This window comes from Scylla paramamosain, unplaced genomic scaffold (assembly GCF_035594125.1).
Source record: "Scylla paramamosain isolate STU-SP2022 unplaced genomic scaffold, ASM3559412v1 Contig36, whole genome shotgun sequence".
Classification (NCBI taxonomy): Eukaryota; Metazoa; Arthropoda; class Malacostraca; order Decapoda; family Portunidae; genus Scylla; species Scylla paramamosain.
The window spans coordinates 356261-377778 of record NW_026973701.1 but is presented as its reverse complement, the minus strand read 5'-3'; positions in this window follow the sequence as shown (position 1 = coordinate 377778).

Below are 21518 nucleotides of genomic sequence, written 5' to 3'. Positions count from 1 at the left end.
TCGCGGCAGACTACCCCAAACACCATGATAGTTGCAGGAAACTTGCATGCCTTTCATGCCTCTTGGCACATCCTTGGGACAGACAGCCAACCACCTGTTGTTCTGAGAGTTGTGGGTCTGGTCCTGGCAGAAGTTCTTTTCTTCTGAAAAAAAAACAGAGCATGTCGTTCTCCAGAGGGAACTTCAGTTTGTTGAGCATCTTGCTCTTCTTGAAGCGGTCCTCCTGCATCTTTGCGGAGAGGAGTTGACCCTTACGCATCTTGTATGACTTGTATCTGATATATTCATGCAAACACTTCCTTACGGTGCCCTCAGACACTTGCAGCTCTCTGGCAATGGACCTCATGGACCGGCTGGGGTCTTCATCAACCATGGCTCGCAATTGTGTGACAAATTCGGCGTCCCTGGCGGTGTCCGATCGTCGAGAATGATGTTTCCTCTCGGCAGCACCTTCACAATCGTAGTCAGAAGAAATCAACTCCCTCGTGACGGTTCTGACGAGCTGTTCAGTCACTTTTAGCAGTTCTGAAATCTTGCTTCTGCTGTGTCCGCGTTGGGGCCTGGGTGTAGGTGTGATGGGGGAGGGGTGGGGGTTAGTGTAGGTGTGTGTGTATGTGTGTGTGTGTGTGTGTATGTGCATGCGTGGATGTACGTAGATGTGTGTGTGTGTGTGTGTGTGTGTGTGTGTGTGTAGCGTGTCGTTTGTGTGCATAGGGAAAAACAAAAAGAGAAAAAAATTCCGCCGTAGGATTGTATAAGAGAACGAGGAACATTATATGATTTTCGTGTTTTAATCTTTCCATTTACAGTTATTCCTTCTCTTCTTTCTTTTCCTTCGTCATAAGCTTCATCATTATCATTCATCATAATTGTTCCTTCCATATATAATAAAGATTTATGTATATCGAATTTTAAGGTAGTTAGACGTGTTGAGGTATATATGATTCTATACACATATTATATATATATATATATATATATATATATATATATATATATATATATATATATATATATATATATATATATATATATATATATATATATATATATATATATATATATATATATATATATATATATATATATATATATATATATATATATATATATATATATATATATATATATATATATATATATATATATATATATATATATATATATATATATATATATATATATATATATATATTATTATTATTATTATCATTATTATTATTATTTCAGTGTATCTCAATTTGAGTTGCCTTTAACAATTTGAGTTAGTTTTAACATTTTAGTGAAGCACAGTTGTCATGCCTCTTCATCATTTTGTAGCGGCGCCTTGAAACAGAGGAAGAGAGAGTAAGAGGCTAATTTTGTCCTCTTTAGGCTACATTATACAAGTGACTGCAGTACAAACGCATCTAAATAATATATAGACAAAACCATCCAGCATTCAGTGGCCCCATCGCGCTGGTCAGTAGAGGACCCGTGGCCACCAGACGCAGCGGAACCTTTCTGGGTCGTAACGTGATAACCCGTGGGACGTAAATAGGTGAGCATCGGATGTGAGTGTCAGAATAATCCAATACTTGCTCAAAGGTCAGGGAAATTGAGCACACCAGACACGCTCCACAGGACACAAGCTCTCGGCGAGACGACGTGAGGAGGAAAGTGCGGGAGACTGGAACGAAGCGACTGCAGTGTTATGAAGGATGAGCATGAAGATTCTTTGTCTTTTTATTTATTTATTTATTTGTTTATTTATTTATTTGTTCATTTATTTTATTTATTTATTTATTTGTTTATTATTATTATTATTATTTTCTTTTTTATTTGTGGTGTGGGTTTGTGCTTCTAAAGTGAAGGGTCTGCTTGTCTTCTTTCTGAGATTTACACTATAATCTTTGAAGCAATACTCACATAAATGGGCACTGAATATTTAGTAAAGCTTTCAAAAGGTTTACACTGTCATTGTTCAAGCAATGCTCACCAGAGTGGGGACAACGTTTAGTAAAGCTTCTCAAGTGTAGGTAGTTTGATGTTTACTTAGTAAAACCACCGCGGGTTACTGAAATAAAATGGTTCTCTCATAAGAGCGCAATGATGATTAATTTTGGCTCTTTCTCTATTTTCTTTTTTTTCTTTTTTTTTTAATGGTAATGCATGGCGTTAGCTACAGCATCATTATGGACACACTCTTCAAGACCCCCATTATTGTCGTAGGGAAAGTACTTATACAACACCAAATCCGAACTGTGGCCTCGGTATTTCGTGTTACTGGCCAGTGTTCAGTTATATGGTGCTGCAAAGGGTCTTCGGGTCCTCCAGGCTCAATTCCCTAACCTTGCTTTATACTCTCGCTCTTCCTTCTTACAAGCAGAAAGTGAGTCCATTGCAATATGAAAAAGGATATAAAAAAGGTGCCAGATTATGAAAAAATGCAGTTGTAGATTGTTACTAATATTATACCGAAATTAATTGTTCATACATATTTTGTAACTTTTAAAGCATTCTGTACATTTTACCGTGTTCTTTTATATTTGACAGTGCCGCCGAAGTCCCGAGTGGCTTCGAGACAAGGAAGAGAAGCCATGCGACTCACTTCAGCCAGTCAGTCAGTGATCAGTGGCGTCAGCTTCGTTGTGGTGTACGTGTGAGTCTTCTGTGTTTTCTTGGACGCTTATTTGGGCTTTAGGTGAACCAAAACTCTCCCAAAGCTTATCCACAGTGGTCAGCAGGTATGTTAACTTGGTAATAAGTGTATTTGGACATATACTGCTAGTGAAACTGATGTGTCATGCCTCGCTAGGCTGGTAGGAAGCAAGCGGTTGAGGAATCACAGTTGTCAGACCATTAATAACTAACATTTTCTTAATTTTGCATATTTGTCAGTTTTTTTGTATTTCATATGACTATCTAGGATGTAAGTGTTTCCAGTGCGATGAATCTAAAGGAATGGTGCTTGAAATGGGAGGTTGTAAGGCTGAGGGACACGAAAATAGACTTGAGTGTTGGCAGGAGGGTGCGGTACGTCTACTGTCTAGGCGTCTCTGCTCCCTCACCACGCACCCCGCCGCTGTCACAACATTCCCCGGTATATTACACTTGTTTCTTGAATGTTTACCGTAAAGTCTGCAATCAGGAATCATCGCAAACATTAACCATTGTTGTCTTTTCTGATCACCACCACATCCTCTGCCGTTCCACCTTCTACCACTCCGATATTATCTTCCACTTCCTTGTCGCTGTTTGTTCCTGCATCACTTTCATAACCGTCATCAACTGCCTTTCCCTCATCAGCACATCCTTCACCTCCACCACATCAACTCACTCCACTTCATCATCAACTCATCCACTCGAGGAATCATGTGAGGAGTCAAGAGTGAGAGAGCTGAGGTGAATAAACACTCGTTACTAGAATCACTGTTCATCTCATTAAATTGAGAGTGACTTGCCTTGTTGCCATGGGTTTATCTTTACCCCCACCAGCCCCATCCCAACCCAGCCTCCCCAGCCTTACCTCCCCTAGTCTCACCTCCCCAGCGCCATCTTTCCAGCTTCCTGTTCCTAGTTTCGCCTCTCCAGCCTCACCTTCCCAGCTTTCCCTAGCCTCACGTTCTCAGTCTAACCTCCACAACCCTGTCTTTCTAGCCTCGCCTCCTCTTCCTTGCTTACCATGCCACCTATCCCCCAGCTTCTCCACTCCCCAGCTTTAGTAGTAACGACCCCCGCAGGCCACGTAATTGCACGAGTCATTACCTTGTGTGTGTGTGTGTGTATGTGTGTGTGTGTCCACGAGGAGGCCAGGAAGCAGCAGCAGAATTGGCCTTTAGGTATTTTCATTAACTTATTTGGATAACGTGAATATCAAGCATATCAGTTATCCTTGAGGTGGGATTAGGTTAGCGGATGTTAGCTGGTTGTCTGTCTGTCTGTTTGTCTACCTGGTGATTTGTCTTTGTGCCGACACATCAATGTATTTTTTTTTCTATTTACCTCAGTTTTGTTCTGTATCTATCTATGTGTTTTTTTTTTCTCTGCATCTATGTATCTATCTATCTATCTATCTGCATCTGCTTGTCTAATTTCATCCATTTATTTATATATGTCTGTTATCTACCTATATAACTTCTCATTTCTCTCTCTCTCTCTCTCTCTCTCTCTCTCTCTCTCTCTCTCTCTCTCTCTCTCTCTCTCTCTCTCTCATTCTGGTAGGCTCTGTGGTACGTCGTTCGTGTTGTAGTCTGAAGGTTACGTGTTCCATCATGGAAACCTTTTTCGTCACCTTCACGTGGATGTTGCTGCATCATAATTCACTTAGAATCATTGATGCAGTGAGGCGCTGGTCACTGCACCGCGGGGGCGCTTCGATCATGAATACTATCGTGCGGGAAAATTAGTAACTTCCAATAAAGTGTCCACCTAGTGTTAAGAAAGTGAGAGGAAGAAATGTTTGCCAACGCCCTTCATAAGGAGACGAAACGAACTGGAATAGACCAGAGAACCTCATGAAAATAAAACCTTTTGCTTCACATTTGGATTAAATTGTTGGACTTGCCTATGGACTCCCACACTCTGGCGTCTTGAGAGTTTTTTTTTTTTTTCCCCACGAGATTTCATTGCATGAATACAAAAATAAAGTGAACCTCTTCCCTCTCACTCACAGTCTTCAAGGAACATTGTAGTTTTTGTTGTCCTTGGCACGAACTTTTAAATGATAATAATAATAAAAAAAGAACAATAAAAAAAATATATAATCCAGTAAAGATTTCCCTCCCACTTACAGTCCTCGTTTTCTAAGCTCTCCACGGCAGGACTCCACGCAGGTCGCAGGAAACTGAGGGCAGAGTCTTCTTTTTCTAGCCTTTGTTCTACTGTTAATATTCATTCTGCTTCGTGGGTTGGGAAGTGTTACTGAAAAGTGAGGAAATATGAGTCATTTCATTACCTTCAGTTTTTGTTCCATTAATACGAATGCCTGTGCTATGTAAATATAGTAATGTTTAATAGATATTTATTTTCACTTTTTATATTGTTCAGCACATAATCTTAGCCACGTTCCTTAACAGTGAGGAGGGATGCATAGTGTGTATCCCTAACCTTTGTTGTACTGATACCATTCCTTCTGCCGTAACTTTAGTGCTTTCCACGAAATATTTTTCTCACTTTGAAAGTTCTTTACAAAATAAATCTCAAACATGTTCTTGGAAAGTGAGAAAGCAGGATTATTTTTTTCTGTCCTTTGTTCTACTCCTACGATTCCTCAAGTTTCCTAGGTTCGATAATCTCAAACTGACATTTTCTCGTTTTTGTAGTTCTTCAAGGGAGAAATTTCAAACACGTTCTTCAGAGTGGGGAGGCCTGTGTCTTCTTTACCTCTAAACTTTGTTCTGGTGATGTGATTTGTTCTGTGATGTAACGTTAATAGTCTTCAGTACATATTTTCTACCTTGGTTAAGTAATATGATTCCATCTGGTATGTGTGTCTTAAGCTGATATTTTCTTGTGTTCTGAGTTTTTAGGAGAGCTTTTAATTACGTTCACAAAAGTGAGGAAAGAGGAGCCTTCATAATCTTTAGCCTTTTTCTACTAATGTGATTCCTTCTCTTACGTCCACTAGTAAGTCTTAAGTTAAATTTTCTCGTTTATATATATATATATATATATATATATATATATATATATATATATATATATATATATATATATATATATATATATATATATATATATATATATATATATATAATTTTTTTTTATTTATTTATTTATTTATTTATTCTACTTTTCTACTTTTTCTACATTTTCTTTTCTCCTTCAGTTCCTGTGGATAGAAATCTGAGCCACATTCCTGGCAAAGTGAGAAGAAGTTTGTGTTTTCTTTATTTATAGCGTTAGTTTTGTTTCCAGGGCTCATTTTTGGCACGTAAGTATATGTTTTATTTTTATTTATTACTTTTTTGATGAGGGAGGTGGACGTGACCAGAGTTTGAACTGAGCAGATTGAAAAGACTAGCGTTAACTGACTGAACCACAAGGCACTTGTTTTGTGCGTGTAAGCAAGCTACTCTTAAGTACATATTTTGTTTTATACATTTACCACGACGGAAATTTCTCAAGTATGGCAAAAAGAGGCTCCTTTCCTTCCAACAGATTTATTAGAGTCGTGTTTGTCACTTCCAGCATTACATTTTAGGTTAGATGGTCGTAACAATAAACTCCACATGCAAGCCTTAAAGAATAACATTTCCTTCCACAAGTCACTGTAATTAAGTTCCTCATCTACAACATCCATTCCATTCCAGCGATTTCTTGTGGTGTGTAGGTTTAGGCAGAACAACACTGGGTCTACAAGCTGCTCATGTTTGTCTGTCTGTCCACGCGTCGCCTGGAACTCGTGTACTGAAAGCCTGCATGGAAATCTGCGGCCGGAAGGGAATTATATCTTGGAACGAGTGAGGAGAGCGGCAGGCAGACCTTGGCAATCCCTCGCGGAGTCCTGGTGTATGTAATCCTGCGTGTAAGGTCTCCTCGAGCTGCAGGGCTGGGAGGTGGTGCAGTTTTGAGTACTGGCAGGTGTATTGTATTGGCAGCGGTGTGCGTCCCTCCCCTGTCGTGCAATTCAGGTACTGCCCTAGCTTTTTGAGTGACGCAGCTTCTGAGTCTTTATGAAACGTGTTGGTGTGAAGTGTGGGTTTGAGAGGCACCACTGGCAGGCCGCTAAGAACAGTGTGGCCCGAGTACTTCAGGTTTTTTAGTGTTTATTTTATCGATGTTCAGTGAAATTCGGTACTGTTCGGAACGGAACGGAAAGAAAAGAGTGGGGGAAGTAAAGAAGAACAATAGAGAGAGAGAGGGAAATATGGGTGAATACGGGGTGAAAGAATGGGTTGAAAGGCAGCTGGTACTGTTCGAACCCCTTGACTTACGTGGCTTTTCATCAGCCTTTGTAGAATGGTATAAAGTGTGGCTGTCAAAGACACTGCTGGCAGCGTAAAGGATGGCAGGACACTTCACACCTTTTGTGCTTGTTTCATTGTTGGTCACTAAACAAAAAAATGTGTGTGTGTGTGTGTGTGTGTGTGTGTGTGTGTGTGTGTGTGTGTGTGTGTTTTATTCATTCAGCACTAGGAAGCAGACAAGTGTGAAAACAGTTTTTCTATTTACCAGTGATAAGAGATAGAAAACACACACACACACACACACACACACACACACACACACACACACACACACACACACACACACACACTTAAGGTAGAGTTGGTGTTAATCCATTAACTGAGGATTACATAGGCGGGGCGCGAGGCAGTTTGATATAATGGATGTGTCACATAAACAGCTGCGGTGCTCCTTGGTGTATGCAGTTTAATTACATTTGCTTGGTGTCAACACAGTTACGTAGTTAATAACTTGCTGCTTCTTTCTCCGACATGGTCTGTATTTCCTGCTGTCTGTGACTGGAGCTGTCTCCACACACAAGTGTCCTCAGTAAAAACTACATTGCCTTGCTTTCGGATCTGTCTTTTTTTTTTTTTTCTTTGCAGGGAAGGATGGCTTTATGAACCATTATCTTGCCCTCATTCCTTCACCGCTCTTCCAAATTCATATATATATATATATATATATATATATATATATATATATATATATATATATATATATATATATATATATATATATATATATATATATATATATATATATATATATATATATATATATATATATATATATATATATATATATATATATATATATATATATATATATATAGTCCTTCACCTCGGAGTCCCCATCTGGGGAGGGGACCAGAAATGTCCCCAGGTAGGACTGCTCTTCAGATATCGACTCTTTTTTTTTTTTTTTTCATAAATTTCTGCAACGTTCGCGGTCATAGATCTAATTTTCAATCTGTAGAACACCACCTCTCCTCTTCTAAACCTCATCTTCTTTTCGTCACTGAAACACCGGTGTCTGAGGCAACAAACATGAAACACTGGTGTCTGAGGCAACAAACATTTTCAAATTACTTCCAAAACTAAAGTGTAAACTGAGTTATGGTTATATTTCTGCGTCACATGTGCAGAGAGAGAGAGAGAGAGAGAGAGAGAGAGAGAGAGAGAGAGAGAGAGAGAGAGAGATTGGCAGTGCGTGTATTAACCCTTAGTTCCTCAATCTCATCTTTCTTCTCTACTTCACGCTTTCTTCCATCCTCTCTTCTTCCTCTTCCTTTTTCATCTCCTAAGGCTTATATATAAATTTCTTTTCATCTTCTCCCTCTCCTTCTTATCGTCCTCCTCCTCCTCCTTGTCTTCGTTCTCCTCCGTCTTCTCTTCCTCTTTGTCTTCTTCTTCCCTTTTTGCTCGCGCGCGCGCGCGCACACACACACACACACACACACACACACACACACACACACACACACACACACACACACACACACACACACACACAGAAAGGTTCATGTTGAAAGAGAACAGAGGGAAAGATTGAGTGTATTGAGCGACTCTCTCTCTCTCTCTCTCTCTCTCTCTCTCTCTCTCTCTCTCTCTCTCTCTCTCTCTCTCTCTCTCTCTGTGTGTGTGTGTGTGTGTGTGTGTGTGTGTGTGTGTGAGTGAATCTTCTTTCCATTTTAACATACAGTATTTTTTCCATCAGAATCAGCATTTTTTAAGATTTAATGGCTCAAGGCGAATTGCTTTCAAATAATTAATTGGATTCAGTGCCTTAAGTCTTAATGCATTATTCATTGAGTACTGTGCATTAGATCTTAAAAGCTACGTGGGAAATTATTCATAGATCCTTACAGGATACTTTGTGTTCAGGAATATAGAAAAAAAAATCTTTATTAGATTACATGTTGAGTAATGGAGGATGAATGGAATGAACTTTGTAATCAGGTGTCGAGTCATGAGGGAGCTTTAGAGGATTACGGAGATTTATATATAGGATGATTTAGAGAAAAATATATACATGTTTTATACAGGGACTGCCGCGCATAGGCCTGATGGCTCCTTGTTGTAATTTTAACGATGTGGAAGATGCCAAGCACAGAATGAGACTTAATATTAGGAATTCGTTGTCAAATAGGTTGACCTTTTATAAACAAATTAACCCGAATCTAATAGTACATGATATATACACAAGAAGTACTAGAGTGAACGAGATAGAGCGTGTGTCATGGACAAGACTTCGTCTCAGTGCTCATTCCCTGGCGGTAGAAACAGGTCGCTGGAACCGTCGGGGACGTGGTCGCCTTCCCATGGAGGAGAGGCTGTGTCCCTGCGGCCTCGTGCAGACCGAGACACATGTCATCGAGACTTGTCCCTTGTCTTTGACCCTTAGATTAACATATAATGTCACAACTGTTCATCAATTGTTGGTAGACAGAACTGATTATGATAATGTGTGTTTTATAGTGCATAAATTATTAGCGTTGTTTAAGTGATAAAGTTATGTATGCATCTCCAAGTCTTAAGATGTTACCCCCGTAGTGTGATGTGTGCTGGATTCCTGCCCCATCTTTAACGATTATTTTAGGTGTTTTACTTATTTTTACTATTGCATTTGTGTTTTAAATGTGTTATAAAAGTTTTAATGTATATCATTCGCATAGTGCTATTAAGAGAAGTTACTGTATTTTGGACCAGAACTGTATGTATTTTAAATTGTATAATTTATTATTTTTTTTCCTGTGGTCAATAAACTATCTGAATCTGAATCTGTACCTTCCCTAATTTTCTTAAGTTCTGTATGTTACTCTCATTGCTTTGCATGTTGTCATTATCTTAAGCAGTAAGTGTTGTGTGCAGCAACGTGCAAGAAAAAAAAAACCGATAATTTGATATAAGAAATCGGTACATTACGAACTTACACACACACAAACACACACACACACACACACACACACACACACACACACACACACACACACACACACACACACACACAGACACTGCACGCCACACACACACACACACACACACACACACACACACACACACACACACACACACACACACACACACTGCACGCCACACACACACACACACACACACACACACACACACACACACACACACACACACACACACACACACACACACACACACACACACACACACACTGCACGCCACACACACACACACACACACACACACACACACACACACACACACACACACACACACTGCACGCCACACACACACACACACACACACACACACACACACACACACACACACACACACACACACACACACACACACACACACACACTGCACGCCACACACACACACATACACACGCGCACACACACACACACACACACACACACACACACACACACACACACACACACACACACACACACACACACACACACACACACACAAGAGAGAGAGAGAGAGAGAGAGAGAGAGAGAGAGAGAGAGAGAGAGAGAGAGAGAGAGAGAGAGAGAGAGCATATAATTCCTTTTTGTTATATATATTGGCCTTGTAGACAGCTACATAAAAAGTGTTGCTTTAAGCCTGCTGTAAATTTTGTTTGAGTAAAATAAAAATATGCTACCTGGCCAATAATAGCCTCGTGACCACCACCACCACCACCACCACCACCACCACCGCCACCACCAAGACCCAACAAGTCCCAAACTGTCCCCTGTCCTCCCCACTCTCATCGATGCTTCCAGTCACTCTACCCACACACACACACACACACACACACACACACACACACACACACACACACACACACACACCACTGAGGCATCCTGTAGTGTTTCCTCATCTCGTCCTCTCCTCCCGGCCCTTGTGCTTCCCGCCGCCTCCCGGTGTTGTCTAGACCAAAACTCCCGGCAGGTTTTTTTTTTTTTTTTTTTTTAATCCACTTTGTAGGCTTGTGGGGTTTTACGAGTGATTGTTTCAGGGATGCGCACTTAATTTATTTTTGTTTGTCCCGCCGGGTTTGGTTTTTGCTGAAGTGGTAAGTCTGTTTTGAGGTTATTAGTGGAACTGCGGGTAATTGCACTGAAGTGACAGGAAAAGTGGGAGTATTAGCTGTTTTTTATATTAATGTTGTAGGTGAAAGTATGATTTTTGTCGGGTTTAATAGGTGAAAATTTGTGTTTATATCAGGCCAGTGGTGGTACTGCGGGTAATTGCATTGAGGTGAGAGGAAAGTGTAGGGTAATAGTTGTGTTTTGTATTAGTATTGTAGATTTGTATGTATGGTTTCAATTTTGGTGAGTGAAGATTTTTGGATGGTTTGAGATTGACTGGGAGGGTTTATGGATGCTTTGGGTTTACAGGGAAGGTTCATGGATGGCTTGATGGTTGGAGCCGGAAGATTTTTGTCTGATCAGGTTTTTTATTATGATAGGTTTGGGAATGGTTTAGAATTTGATGAGGGGAAGCTAATGGATGGTTTGGGACGAGGGTTTAAGTGAGGGAAGGCCTTGAAGTTCATGAAGGAAGGTTTTTGGACCGTTTGCAATTTGGTGAGGCAAATTAGGGGAGAGCGGGGCTAGTTGCATCGCGGGTAAGTTGCATCAGTGAGCATAACTGGCAACTCAGCGGCTGCATTAGGGTGACAGGCGGTTCAAATGTGTGTTGGTCAATGCGGACATCGCTGCGGCAGAGGGAGGTGGATTGCGCAAGTGCTCTTGAATTTATGAGAAATTTACTGATTTCGGCCTTGGTAAGTAATTTTTTTCGATTTCACAATTTTTCTTGTACCTCATATATATATATATATATATATATATATATATATATATATATATATATATATATATATATATATATATATATATATATATATATATATATATATATATATATATATATTAGTAACAGTGTTTTGAAAATAGCTATATAATTCTGTACTATATGCAATTATTTCTCTTACAAATTTGCATTAGAATGACCGTTAGTATATATTTAGCTGGCGATCAAATTTTGGTTGCTGTGAGGGGGCAAGTTGAATCATTCGTGACGGGGCAAGTTGAATCATGATTCAACTTGCCCCATTAGTAAATTTATTTCATTATTATAGTTAGACTATTCTTATGCATTCAACTCGTTTTATTTATTTCAGAAATGGTTCGGAACTACAAAAGAAAGACTGAACGTGGGTCAGCAACACCCCAACTAATGCAGGAGGCTGCTGATTTTGTTCGAAATAAGAATAAATCAGTGAGAGAGTCCACACAACTGTTTGGTGTCCACTACTCAACCTTACAACGATTTATTCACAAAACCTCTGGCAACACTGCTAAAAACAATACACATGTAGGATATGCCAAACCAAGACAAGTATTTACATGTGAGCAGGAAGAAGAATTAGTATCCTATCTGAAAACAGCAGCAGCAATTTATTTTGGTCTTTCTCCGAGAGAAGTCAAGGAACTGGCTTTCAAATGCGCCAATGAAGCAAAGATAGAAATGCCTGATAATTGGCGCAATGATAAATATGCTGGAAAAGACTGGTTTTCAGGTTTCATGAAGCGACATGGACAAGAACTCTCAATTAGACAACCTGAAGCGACAAGTTTGTCCAGAGCTACAAGTTTCAACAAGCATAATGTAGAGTTATTTTTCTCCAAGCTTTCTTCTCTCATGGATAAGTATAAATTTGAACCTCAAGACATATGGAATGCTGATGAAAGTGGACAACTGTTCAGAAACCTCGTGCAGTGGTAGCAGTTAAGGGCACAAAGCAAGTTGGCTCTCTTACCTCACCTGAGAGAGGACAACTTGTTACATTTTGTGTTGCTGTCAGTGCCATTGGAGGGTCTGTTCCTCCCATGTTGATATTTCCACGGAAAAACTACCATGATCATTTCATAAGGGATGGCCCAGAAGGATCAATTGGAGCCTGTCACCCTTCTGGATGGATGACACAGGATAACTTCTTACTGTTTATGAAGCATTTCATTAAGCATACAAAAGCAACTGTCGAGAAACCTATCTTGCTGTTGCTAGATAATCACCAATCTCATGTTAACTATGATGTTATCACATTATGCAAGGAAAATGGAGTGGTTTTGCTGTCATTTCCTCCACACTGCTCCCACAAGTTGCAGCCCTTAGATAGGTCAGTTTATGGACCTTTCAAGCGTTACCTGAGTTCAGCTCAGAATGACTGGTTACGGAGTAATCCTGGAAAAAGAATGACCATTTACGACATTCCTTCTCAAGTAAAAAAAGCTTTTCTGAGAGCTTCAACTCCCATTAACATCACGAGTGGCTTTAAAGTCAGCGGCATCAGTCCTTTGAATACAAATATCTTTGATGACTGGGAGTTTGCTCCCTCTTCAGTAACGGATCGCCCAGTGAGGCAGCAATGTGAACAGGATGCGGCCAGAGCAATGCAAGATGTCTCAGAGGTTTCAAAATCGGTAGATGAACATTGGTTTTCTTCCACTTCTGCATCAATGGAACCCCATCCTTCCTCTTCTACAGCCAGTGAACCCCTTCCTTCCACTTCAACTGCAGTAGGACCACAACCAGCAGTAGCTTCTTTCATTACTGATCAAGTTGAAACAGCAAATGTTGGTGAGTCTTCCCTTTGCCCAGAAAAAATCATGCCACATCCAAAAGCAACACCTCGGAAAAAGAAATGTAATACAGGCAGAAAAGCACGTAAAAGTGCCATATTAACAGACACACCTGAAAGAAATGCTCTGTTTGCTGAAGCCATTAAGAAAAAAAACAAAAAGAATGATGTCAAAGAAAAGAAAGCCACCAAGAAAAGGAAGCAGGAGTTTTTACACAAAGTTCGATCCAAAAAACCTGTTGAAAAGTACGACATATCCAGCTCAGACGACGAAGACTGGTATTGTCTGATTTGTGTAGAACCATATTCCAATAGCAGGCCCCGGGAGAAATGGATTCAATGTAGTACATGCAGAGGATGGTCTCATGAGGAATGTTTGGGAACAGATGGAGGTATAATTTTATATTATATTTGTCATAACTGTGAATCTGATGATGAATAAATTTAAGGTTCATCGGTTCAGTTTATATTGGATTTCTATTTTCTTATCATTTAAAGAAACTCTCAAAAGTTATAGTTTGTTTATGATGCAACTTGCCCCTCATATTGATGCAACTTGCCCCGCAGATGGGGTAAGTTGCATCAAATATTTTTTTAGATATATATCAAAATTAAGTATATAAGAAATGATTTTCATTAATATCTACGCATGTGAACTTGATGATGAGGTCTAGCATATTTATATACGACAACTGAATTTCACTTGAATGAATTATACACAATTCTGTAGAAGGAAATGTAAAATTTGATGCAACTATCCCCGCTCTCCCCTAGTCGATATTTTTTGGTTTGGGATTAGATGAGAAACATTTTTGGGATGGTTTAAGATGTTTCAGGACAAAGGGTTAGAAGAGGGTGACGGAAGGTTTGTGTGTGTTTTGGAGTTTGGTTAGGGTTTGGTGAGTGCAGTCAGGAACCTTCCAGCCATCCATCACTCACGGGACACTGGCACTGTGGATGGATGGGCACCAATGAGAGTTTGGTCCACTTGTGTTAAGGCGATTTGTGGCAGCGGACCTGAAACGAGAGAGAGAGAGAGAGAGAGAGAGAGAGAGAGAGAGAGAGAGAGAGAGAGAGAGAGAGAGAGAGAGAGAGAAAGTTTACGTTATAACTGATCCGTGGAGGCGTGTCAGACTCTCTCTCTCTCTCTCTCTCTCTCTCTCTCTCTCTCTCTCTCTCTCTCTCTCTCTCTCTCTCTCTCTCTCTCTCTCTCTCTCTCTCTCTCTCTCTCTCTCTCTCTCTCTCTCTCTCTCATGTACACTTACAACTGACGACACAACAACTAACAACACACACACACACACACACACACACACACACACACACACTTCACACACCGTCTTGACCTCATACGGGCAGGACGTGTGACCTTGGCGCTCTCGAGCAGCCTCGGCCAACTTGTTGGCCTTCCCCGCCCCCTAGTGATAGTGACCTCAGTTTGTTTTGTTTTTTTACTTTTCTGTTTTCAACTTTTAGCGTTTAGTTTGAGGCTCGATCTGGTGGGATTGTTGTTTTTGTGAACACTTGTAGCGAATGCGTGTGATACATAAAGAAAAATGAGTGCTTCAGTGCAAACATACGAACGCAATTACCTCCTGCGTCGTAGACGAGGATCTGGGTACCCGCCACCCAACGTGATACAGTGCCTTAAGTCCTTAAAACTATTTCGAAACCGTGGATCGAGAGGAGGCAAAAGTGTGGTGCGTCCCATCAAGGTAGTGACCTCCAGTGCCAGAGACGACCGCAGGGTGGAGAAGAGGGAATACAAACACTTTGAGGTGCCGAGAACGTGGTATAGTCTTCCCTCACTCCTCTTATTTAATGCAACGTCTCTGGCCAACAAGATGGACGAAGTGATTGTGACGGTGAGATCTACTTGTGCGGACATTGTGGCGGTTACTGAGGCGTGGCAGATTGTTCCTGAGGTGTGCACGATGCAGGACTACCAGCTCTTCCATCACCTCAGGTCAGGGCGCAGGGGGGGGGGGAGTGGCCGTCTTCTGCCGCTCTGCCCTCAGCCCCTCACACCTCCCTGTCGATATTCCTGCCGGTGTGGAGGCCCTGTGGGTGAGAGTCACGCCCCCCTCCCATCCCAACAACACGGCCTCCATCATAGTCTGCGTCGTGTACCACCCCCCCACGAGCCGCCACTGCACAGTTGCTCACCGCTCACATCATCAACACTGCTGATGCCCTGAGGGTGAGGTATCCTGCTGGCAAGCTGGTCATCTGTGGGGACTTTAACAGATTAGATATCAACGATATCCTACACCAGCTACACCTCACCCAGGTCGTGGACTTCCCCACCCACCAGCAAGCCATCCTCGACCTTATCCTCACAGACCTGGGCCAGCAGTACTCGCCACCCAAGCCGCTGCCTCCCATGGGACGGAGCACCCACCTCTCCATACTGTGGTCACCCACACCCACCACCTCGACCCCCCGGTCAGCTGTCACCAGGACCCACCGCCCCATGCCTGACTCAGCCATGAGGGAGTTTGGGCAGTGGGTGACACAACACCCGTGGACCGAGGTGCTGGATGAGGAGGACGTCCACTTAAAAATGGCAAAACTACGTCGCCACTACTACAGCAGCCTTCCACCACTACTTCCCAGCCAAGAGCGTCACAACGCACCCGTCTGATGCTCCCTGGATGACGCCCCGCATTAAAAGACTCATGCGTCAGCGGACCTGGGCGTTCCACTCCTGCCCGGTCCTTTACAGGAAACTAAGAAACAGAGTAATCAGGGAGATTAAGAATGCAAAGGCAAGCTATTACCCAGACAAGATACACCACCTCAAGCTGACCAACAACAGACAGTGGTACGCTAAGATCAAAGCTTTGTGTGGCTTACAAAAGCACACTTCATCCCTTCCTTGCACCTCACACCTTCCTGCTAATCTCGCGGCTCAGGAGATGAACGATCACTTTGCTGCTATCTGTCAAACCTTTCCTCCCCTCCACACCACTCCGCTTCCTGCCTATCTGCCCGCTCCCTCCCCTCCACACACTGTCCAGGCGATGGATGTTTTTAAGAGAATACTTAAATTTAAACCAAGATCCACCACACCCACTGACCTTCCTATAAAAATTTACAAGGAATTTGCTGTAGAGCTAGCAACACCGCTATGCTCCATAATAAACGCCTCACTCTCCCAACACTCTTGCCCCGCGGACTGGAAGACATCTTATGTCACTCCCATCCCCAAAACTTCCAGTCCTCAGTCACTCAATGACCTCAGGCCAGTCTCTATCACCCCCATCCCTAGCCTTATTTGTGAAGATTTTGTATATGACTGGGCATACACCAAAATTTGTAACACCGTGGATATCAGACAATTCGGAAATATTAAAGCCACCTCCACCTCACATTACCTGACCAGCTTCCTTGAATTCATCCACAGCCACCTGGACCTGGACAAGCGAAACACCTCTCTAGCTGTTGCTTTTGTCGACTTCAAAAAAGCCTTTGATCTAGTTGATCACACTGTTGTCATCAGCAAGGCAGTAAGTCTGGGTCTCCCTCCTAATCTGATAGCGTGGCTAGCCGACTTCCTCACAGGGAGACGTCAGGCCGTTCGCTATCAGGGCTCTGTCTCTAATTTCCAACAGCTGACATGTGGAGTCCCCCCAGGGGACCAAGATGGGTCCTCTATGCTTCCTCCTCCTCATCAACGACGCCCTCACCGACACCCCCCATCGCTGGAAGTATGTGGACGACTGCACCGCGGGCGTCCCAGTTTCCAACAAGAACCCGGACTACTCGCCACTGCAAGCAATTCTGGAGCGACTGCAGACGTTGACAGAGGAGAGCAGGATGACCATCAACCACAGCAAAACTGTGGTGATGCATTTCTGTACCTCCTCTGTACCAGTGCCCCCTCCCCGGCTCACAGTGGGCCCTCACCCCCTCCAGGTGGTCCAATGTGCCAAGCTTCTCGGAGTCACGGTGGACGACCAGCTGACCTGGAAGCAGCATGTCGCCAGCACCGTGAGATCAGCTACCTACAGGCTGTACATGCTGCGCAGACTCAGGTCGCTGGGGACGCCGACAGATGAGTTAAGGGGGGTGTACCTCACCTTCATCCTCCCCAAACTCATGTACGCCTCCCCAGCGTGGTCCTCCTCCCTCACACACACTCAACAGCTACAGCTAGAGAGTGTGCAGAAAAGGGCGTGCAGGGTCATCCTTGGCCCTGCATACACCACCTATGAAGAAGCCCTGACCACCCTGAGTCTGTCCAGAATATCCACCAGGCACCGAGAGGCTCTGGAGAAGTTTGGGAAGGGACTACTGCATCATCCGCGTCTCAGAGACATGCTGCCGCCCGACGCGCCTCGCCCTGTCCGTGCCACCAGACACCACAACAAAATAACGCCCCTGAAGGCGCCGCGCACGGACCGGTACAGACTCAGTGCGATTCCCACCATGGAGCGAGCCATCAATCAATAGTATTTCCCTCCTAGATTAGTCTTACCGTTAGGATTAATGTTAAGTTTTTCCCCATCCCCTATGTACATTTTCAGTTTGTCAACTGCCTAAATAATAAACCGTTTATTATTATTATTATTATTACACACACACACACACACACGTTCCATAACTCATCAAAAGTGTGTGGTTAACTTAGCGTGCCTCGCCTTTCACGGCTTGGTTTGCTTGGCCTGGCTTGCTTGGCCTGGCCTGCTTGGCCTGGCTTGCTTGGCCTGGCTTGGCTTGCTTGGCTTGGCTTGCTTAGCATGGCTTGGCAGTTATAAATCCACTCTTCAGTCATTCATGCTCATGTTCTCCACGTTCTACTCATGCAAAATTCAGTCATATATTTAAACTCATGTCATTCACGCTTCGGTATTTCACATTGCAGCCATAGATAGACAGATAGATAGATAGTCACAATCCTGCCAGTCATTCCAGTACCCCTTCTTTCACCACCCTCCAGCCTCCCCCATCCTCGCCACTCTCGGACCTTGTTTATCTCTCTCTCTCTCTCTCTCTCTCTCTCTCTCTCTCTCTCTCTCTCTCTCTCTCTCTCTCTCTCGTTTTTTTTTTCTCTTTTTCTCTCTCTCGTCTATTCAATTCTTCGTCAATCAATCATTCATCCCTTTCTCTGGTAAACTCTGGAACTCCCTGCCTGCTTCTGTATTTCCACCTTCCTATGACTTGAATTCCTTCAAGAGGGAGGTTTCAAGACACTTATCCACCACTTTTTGACCACTGCTTTGACCCTTTTATGGGACTGGCATTTCAGTGGGAATTTTTTTTCATTAGATTTTTGTTGCCCTTGGCCAGTATCCTTCCTACCTAAAAAAAAAAAAAAATAAAAAAAAATTCAAGTCTTGTCTGTTCTTTCTTTTCGTTTAACCCTCTCATTACTTATGGCATCGTTTTCCTTCCTCTTTCTTCCTTCCTTCCTTTTTGTATATATTTGATTTCCTTTCTTCGTTTTCTACCTTTCCGTTATTTCGTTTTTTTTTTTTCATCCTTCCTGCCTTCCTTTCTTTCATTTGATTTCTCCCGTTTTCTTTTCCTTCTCTTCCTTTCCCTCTCCTTTTGTTCATACCTTCCTTTCTTGTTTTATTCTCCGTTTTCCTTTTATTTATTTATATATTTATTCATTTATTTTTGGTGGGGGAGGCTTTGTTTTTATTTATTCCTTTCTTTTCTCCCACGTTCCTTTCTTCCCTCCTTTCTGCCTCCCTCCCTCCCTCCCTCTCTCACCGGGCCTGCATCCTTGCATTTTACAGCCTACATCCACTTTACAGGATTGCTCAGTGTGCCTTGTCACAAACAGCCTCGGAAGAACCAAAATACAAGTTAGATATGTTGTTTGTTCTTCATTTGTATTTCTTTGTGAGTGATCTAACCCCTTGCTCTTATCTAGTACTGTTTGTTCTTCATTTTATGATCGATTTCAACCTCTTGTCGTTATCTTTTACTTCTTGTGTTTCCTTTGTATCCCTCCGAGTGGCCATGTCTATTGGTGTTCGTTCTTCCTTCGTGTTCCTGCAGGAGTGACCTAACCCTCACCTCTCTCTTCCTCAGCTGTGACACAAGGAGCAGCTGTCTCAGCGGAGAGACGGTGGACGGCGTATGAATACTTCGGCTCCCGCGCCTTCTTCCGCATCATGTCCGACTTGCCGATCCTGGTGGTGGGCGGCGTGCGTCAGAGGAGTTGAAAAATGTATGGGACACGCTGCTGTGCTCTGCGTGTAGCTGTGAGGTGAAGTACAGACGGCTGCATTGTCTCAGCCTCGGAGGTGCCACTTGCTCAAATTACGAATGGTTTAATCTTATTTTTTGAAGGCTTTGGAATATTACAGTATCTTATAATAAGACAAATGGTATTAAAAGGCATGTCATTTACCGATAAGCATTACACGACAACATTATTGCGGTGATTAAAAGTACACCTGTAAAATGCTGCGTAGCATCATCACTCAGCTGTTTTCAAGGTCACTTGGACTCGGTCCCCCTGCTCCTTTGCTTTGATGATGCCACGTAGCATTTTACAGGAGTACTTTTAATCATCGCAATAATGTTGTCATGTAATGCTTATCGGTAAATTACATGTTTTTTGATACCATTTGTCTTGTTATAAGATACTGCAACATTTCACAGCCTGCAAAAAAATAAGATTAAACCACTCGTAATTTGAGCAAGTGGCACCTCCCAGGCTGCGACAACGCAACCGTGTGTCCGTCATGTCACAGAGCACACCCGAGAGTCCCGTACATTTTCAACTCCTCTGAAGGGTAAACAAAGCCTTAAAATGCATATGTGTATACAACATTCTCTACTTACAATTACACGTTCTTTCACCTTTTTAAGTATTTGCTGAAACTCACGTTACACCCTGTATAAGAAATTGCAAGGTGGCGGACAAGCTGTCTCAATATATCAACCACGGGAACAATAGACACCTGTAATCGCTTCACTCAGGGCGTCCAATCCCTTATGCTTTCGGATACAATACTTTACATTCTTCACTTGTAAAATCCATTACCTTTTAAGCCTCACACACACACACACACACACACACACACACACACACACACACACACACACACACACCTTCCCTCAAACTCACTTCATATTTCACCTTTTTTTTTCCCACAATGCATTTTAATCTTTCCTGTTCACTAATTAAGCTCCTTTGTGCACCTTATTAATTAATTCGAGCGTTTCATTATAAGTTACAGGAGAGAAGCAAGTGATATTTCTTATTGATTCGGTTTCATATGGAAGGGAAGGGATAGGAGGTAAAAAAGGGTTATTGTGATAGGTAAGGTAAAAAGGGTTATTTTTTTTATTAAAGTTGTTAACTTGCCTGTGAAAAGTGTGTGTGTGTGTGTGTAATATGTTTTCCTCTCTCTCTCTCTCTCTCTCTCTCTCTCTCTCTCTCTCTCTCTCTCTCTCAACGAAAGATAAGAGCGATAGTAAGCAGAAAGAGAAAACTGTTGTAAGGAGAGAGAGAGAGAGAGAGAGAGAGAGAGAGAGAGAGAGAGAGAGAGAGAGAGAGAGAGAGAGAAAGAAAATGGCGTCAACCACTAACACAAAATTAAATTCCTGACCAGATCTCTCTCTCTCTCTCTCTCTCTCTCTCTCTCTCTCTCTCTCTCTCTCTCTCTCTCTCTCTCTCTCTCTCTAATCCTCATGATCCATCCCTGCTGCACCTAATCACAATGTAATGCCCTATTGTTTGGTTTGTTTTCCCTAAGTGTTCCCCTCCTCACTCCATTTTCCCCTTTTTTCCCTCTTCTTCATTTTTCCTTTTGTCTTTATTCGTATTTTTCCTTTATTTTTCCCATTTTCCTCTTGTTTCGCCATTTTTTCTCTTATTCTCTCCCTCATCCCTTTTTCCATTATTTTTTCCTTTTCCTTTTTCACTATTTCCCCTTTCTCCCAATCCTCTGTGTGTATGTATGTGTTTGTGTGTGTGTGTGTGTGTGTGTGTGCTGCTGACTCG